Below are 5,976 nucleotides of genomic sequence, written 5' to 3'. Positions count from 1 at the left end.
CTGGGGTGAGATGATATCTCATAGTTGTTTTAATTTGCATCTCTCTTAGGGCTAGGAATTTTGAGCATTTCTTCATGTGCTTGTTAGCCATCTGAATGTTGTCTTCGGTGAAGTAGCGCAGCACTTTTAAACTCTGCAGCACCTGACTGGAGGTTCAAATTCACCAATAGCAACTGTGGATAAAGATGGACAATCTCCTTCCATGTGGTTTTATAGGCTTAGAAACCAGATGGAGTGTCAGATGGGTTAGTTCAAACTCTAAGGCATTGAGTTTTGAGTTTTAAGAGCCAATAACTTTAGGCTTTTCTTTGTGTATTTGTTGGCTATCTGAATTATTATTATTGTGTGTGTGTGTGTGTGTGTGTGTGTGTGAGAGAGAGAGAGAATCTTTTCATGTGTTTTGGCACTTATTTAACTGGATTATTTTTCTCTTGTTGAGGGGCTGGAGTTTTAATAAATCTTAGAGATTAACTCTCTTGTCTGATTATATCATTGCTAAGTGTTTTTTCCAGTCTGTGATTCCCCTCCAACTCTTTCTTTCAGAGAAGCCTTTTTATACTCATAGGATCAAATTCTTAGAAGATTATAATAGTCTAATTTATCCTCTGCCAATTGAACATTATTATTTATATTTAACTGTCTATTTATGTTTACATTTCTGTAACATTTTAAAAATTATGAAACTTTATGCAAATAGACATTTAATTTAAAATAAACATTTAATGTAAAAACAAACGTTCTTTTGAACAGAATTTGTTTTTATAGCTATTGTACCTTTCAAATATTTTGTCATCTTAACATTTCTTTAAAATCTCATATCAAGGGTACATAGAGAAGAACATTTTTACAAATTAAATAGAAAGGGATTGTTTTCAGCTTTTATAAGATGATATAAGAAGTTTACTCAACAAACAATCTCATCATTATTTTGGGGGGAAAGAATCACCAACGTTTACAAATAATCACAAACAATGCTGGCCTCTTTACATACTAAGAGCATAACTGCTTTAAAAATGACATAAATTGCCCAGTGCCCTCCTCTGTCGGAGCGCCCGGGTCCCACAGCGCCGCTCCCCACAGGGTGCCATGGCCTCGCGACTCCTGCACCGGCTGCGGCACGTCCTGGGTGGCGATGGCCCCGGAGAGGTGGCGGCGGGGCCTGAGGCCCAGCAGTTCCCGGGGAGCTCGGAGCTGGAGGACGCCGTCGAGGGCCCTGAGCTTCACCGACGACGAGGACGAGGAGGCGGGCCCCAACCCCCTGGCTCCTGGGACGCGGAGTCGGGAGAAGACGCAGACCGAAGCCCCTCTCCGGATGGGCCACGGGGCAGTCAGCTCCTGACCCCGCAGCTGCAGGATTTCTGGAAGAACACCCTAGTCCCCCAGCGGCTGCTCTCCGAGGTGACCAGCACCAGCGTGGTCAAGGACTCACCCTCCAACTCTACACCCTCGCTGCGATGGGCCCAGGGCCGGCTGACCGCCAGCCGGCCCAGATCTCCCGACGCTACTCGGACTTTGGGCTGCTGCACCGAAGCCTGCAGCGCCGGTTCCGGGGCCCCAAGGCTACCATCTCCTTCCCTCAGAAGCGCCTGCGCCGGAATGTCACTGCAAGAGACCATTGCCAGCCGGACCTTCGAGCATTTTCTGGGCCACCTGCAGGCAGTGCCCGAGCTACGACAGGCGCAGGCCCTGCAGGACTTCTTCGTGCTGCCCGAGCTGCGGCTGGCGCAGAGCCTTATTAGCACTGGTCTCTACCAAGGGGCACTGGCACTCTGGGCCAATGTCTGGCAGCTGCAGACCCAGCTGGGCACCTCCTCGGGCCCAGAACTCTCCCTGCTCACCCTGGCTGGGCTCGATGTGTGCCACCAGGAGCTGGAGGACCTGCTGCGAGCAGGCCTTGCAGGTGCTGGGGGACGGAAGCCCTTTGCTGGCGCCCTTCCTGGAGGCCCATGTCCTGCTCTCCTGGCGACTGGGCCTGGACAAAAGGCAGACTGAAGCCCCCCTCCAGGCCCTGCAAGAGGCAGGCTTCACCCCCACGCCGCTCCCCAGTCTCAAAGAGCTTCTTATCAAGGAGGTGCTGGACTAAAGGTTGCCTGGGTCACCATGGGGAAGGACAGCCCCAGGAGAATGGGCCTGATGAAGACAAGGACCAAGGCTATGAGGCTCCAGGGGGTGCTGTCCTACAGGGGTCAGAAATGAGCGATTGTCACGCTGACATGGATGGTGCTGGGAAGTAGTCGCGGGGTGGCCTCTCCAGATTCAGGTGCAGCCAGGAGCTGTGCCCAGGTCGGGGACACTGACCCTGGAGTCCTGAGTGGAGGAAGGGCTGTCCGGGCCCTGGAAATTAAAGGCCAGGGGCGGGGTGGGGGGGGGGGGGGGGGGGGAATGACACAAATTATTTTATAGCTACATCTCTCCTAAGATGACTACTTTTTTTATTACATGATGTGCACAGCTTTAGCATATTAAAGCTCAAAAGAAAGGCTTGAAGTCCACTATCCAGAAGTGTGGCCAGAATTTACTCATCATTTGTAGAGCTTGCCAAATCAAGGAGTCTGTAATGAAAACTGTGGTTTCCCTTTTCTCTATTTTTAGCACAACACTCAATGGCTGAGAACTTGACACTGGATGATAAATCACATCTATATTGTTAAACATTCTCACAGTTAAACACACATTTCAAAGACCAATTGGTATTTACATTTTATAGATTCTGAACACACCATTGTTGTTGTGTACAGTCCAGTAGCTCTGATAGGTTTTCAGAAGCAATTGCACAGGAGGAGATTGACCATCCTTCTGTGGAGCAGCTTGCAGCCTCAAACCACATGCCTTCGGGATTTCAGTGCAGCTTCTTGACACCAGAGTTCCTTCTGAACACACCATTAAAAAGCTTATAGCCAGTCACAAAGGGACAAAGACTGCATAACGCCACTGTTATAAAAGAAGACTGACGTTGGAGTTAGGGGGAATCTAAGAAAAGAGGGAGTTAAATAATGTATACGGCATTGAAACAGATGAGGGAGAGAACTGATTGAAAGGGATAAATGATTAGGTATTATTTTCATGACAAGATTCCAGAATGAGAGTTCATGGGGGCCATTGTATAACAAAGTTTGCGGTGGGTTTTTTTTGCTACTTTTCAAAGAGGAAAACCTACTGTGGGGAAGGGTGGGCAGGGAAGAAAATGTGCAATAAGGAAAGAATGAAAAATTCAAAGTTTCTATAAACTTTCATTAAAATGTCAATAAAAAAAGCTTATATGCCCTTCATGAAACAAAATATGACATTGCAATTGGATGATGGAAAGAGATTGAAAAAATTAAAATACTTGTATTTACGGTAATATCAATACTTTACAAATAAAGAATATGAAAAGGCAATGTCATTAAAGATAATAAAAGAGATGATGTTACTCAACCACAGTGTTTAGAGTTGGAATAAAAAAATGTATTGGTGCTTGTTAATGTATCAATAGTGAAACCAATTTCTATTGGAGAAAATCCAAGCACATAGTTAATGTGCTTAAAACACTTGTACTACAGGACACAGTTGTGAACAATTCAAGTCAGCTTATCTTTGTCGGGTATTCTAATCATGAACTATGTCATAAATACATCTTTGGAAAACAGAAAAATAATCCAAAATTTTTTACAAAGGGTGGGATAGTACATCACATTTTCTGGTTCCATTTCTAGAATGTTTCTTACATGAAAGTAGTATATTAACTATTTCAAACTCATCCTTCTCTTGGTTTATCATGCTAACGAATAGATGTGAACAGTTGAACTTTCCATGTGATTACCTAATTGAGAAATAAAATCCAGTAAGAGCAAATTGTTCAAGTTTAAAAGAATATACTTGGTGAGCAGTATATTAAATGATCCACATAAACACGAATGGTCAGAAAAGCATAAAATTGCCCGTCATACAAGAAAAACAAATGGTCAGAAGGGGGCAGAAGAGAGCATATTTAATTGATAAGGGAGAGAAAATGCAACATACAGTAAGAGTGTTATGCTGTTGTGGTTAGGTGTTGCCAAGTCGAGTATGACCTATCGCAACTCTATGAATAATAGAATCATCCTTGTTGATCCTATCCTGTGCAATTCTCACACTTTCTGACACACTAGAGCCTACTGTGACAGTCACTGCATCAATCCACCTAGCCAAAATTCTTCCTCTCCTTCACTGACCCTTTATCTTTCCAAACATTATTCCAAGGAATAGCCCCTCCTAGCAACATGTCCAAAGTATGTGAGGTGAAGCCTCATGATCTTTGCCTCCAAAGAGCACATCGGTTGCACTCTCTTCAAGACATATTTGTTCATTCTTTTTGGCAATCCATTGGATGTTCAGTACCCTTCTCCAACATCATATCTCAAAGCCATCAATTCTTCTGTCATCTTATTCATTGTCCAGCTCTCAGATGCATAGCAAGCAATCGGAAAGACGATGGCTTGAATCAGATGCACCTTAGTCCTCAAACTTACACCATTATTCCTAAATAATCTGGAGAGGCCCCTGACTGTAGACTATTCCAGTGGAATACATCGCCTGATTTCCTGACTGCTGGTACCAAGGATGTTAATTGTGGGTCCAAATAAGATGAAGTTGTTGACAATTTCAATCTTTTCTCCATCCATCATGATGTTTGTTGCCTATTGGTGCAGTGGTAAGAATCTTTGTTTTATTGACGTTGAGATGCAATCCATATTGAAGGCTGTATTCTTTGATCTTCTGCTAAGTGCTTCAAGTCCTCCTCAATTTCAGCAATCAATGTCATCTGCATAACAGGTTATTGATGAGTCTCCCTCCAATCCTGATACCACATTCCTCTTCATAGAGTTCAGCTTCTCAAATAGTTTGCTCATCATACAGATCTAATAGATGTATAGAGAGAATACAAACTTGATGCAGTTCCTTCTTAATTTTAAACAATGTAGTGTTCCCTTCAGTACTCTTGAGAGGTCCCTCACAGCTGATTTTCCGAATGCAATTCGTCTCCTGATTTCCTGGCTGCTGTTACCAAGAGTATTGACTGTGGAACCAAGTAAACTAAGACTGTTAAATATCTCAATCTCTTCACCAACTATACTGATGCTGCCAATTGGCCCAGTGTTGAGAATCTTTGCTTTCTTGATATTGAGCTTCAATCTGTATTGAAGGCTGCAGTCCTTGATCTTCTGCAGCAAGCGCTTCAGGTCCTCCTCAGTTTCAGCAAGCAGGGTTTGTGTCATCTGCATAACGCAGGTTGTTGATGATTCTCCCACCAATCCTGATGCCACATTCCTCCTCGTACAGCCCAGAGTCTCGGATGATCTGTTCTGCATACAGATTGAAAAGGTATGGAGACAAAATACATCCCTGATGGACCCCTTTCTTGATTTTGAACCATCCACTGTCTCCTTGCTCTGTTCTGACAACTGCTTCTTGGTTCAAGTATAGGTCTCACATTGTTGTTGTTGTTGTTGTTATGTGCCGTCGAGTTGCTTGCGACTCATTGCGACCCTATGTACAACAGCCCTAAACTCTGCTCTGTCCTGTGCCAATCGCACTGTCTCTGACACTCACATCCCGATTATCCCAGTCACTGAATCAATCCACCTCATAGAGGGCCTTCCCCTCCTGCGCTGTCCCTCCACCCTCCCAAGCATGATGTCCTTCTCCAAGGACCAGTCTCTCCTCACAACATGTCCAAAGTATGTTAGATGGAGCCTCAGAATGCTTGCCTCCAAGGAGCCACCCGGTTTAACCCTTTCCAGGATGAATCTGTTTGTTTTCCTAGCAGTCCATGGTATTATCAATACTCTTCTCCAGCACCACAGCTCAAAGGCATCAATTCTTCTTCTATCCTCCTTGGTCATTGTCCAACTCTCTGATGCATAACAAGTGATTGTGAAGACCATGGCCTGTATCAAATGCACCTTAGTCTCCAGAGAGACACCATTGCTCTTCAGTACTCTGGAGAGGTCCTTA

The 5,976-nt window shown here is 44.4% G+C and overlaps 1 pseudogene; it reads left to right on the top strand.

The window, feature by feature from the left end:
* LOC102865327 overlaps nt 1-2,083 on the top strand; it is a 13,377-nt pseudogene extending 11,294 nt beyond the window's left edge.
* Nucleotides 2,084-5,976: the final 3,893 nt, after the last annotated feature.

The sequence above is a fragment of the Elephantulus edwardii genome, unplaced genomic scaffold (assembly GCF_000299155.1).
Source record: "Elephantulus edwardii isolate Elephantulus edwardi_28Jun2011 unplaced genomic scaffold, EleEdw1.0 scaffold00184, whole genome shotgun sequence".
In the NCBI taxonomy this organism is placed as follows: Eukaryota; Metazoa; Chordata; class Mammalia; order Macroscelidea; family Macroscelididae; genus Elephantulus; species Elephantulus edwardii.
The sequence above is the reverse complement of the archived record's forward strand: the minus strand, read 5'-3'. Positions and strand labels throughout refer to the sequence as shown.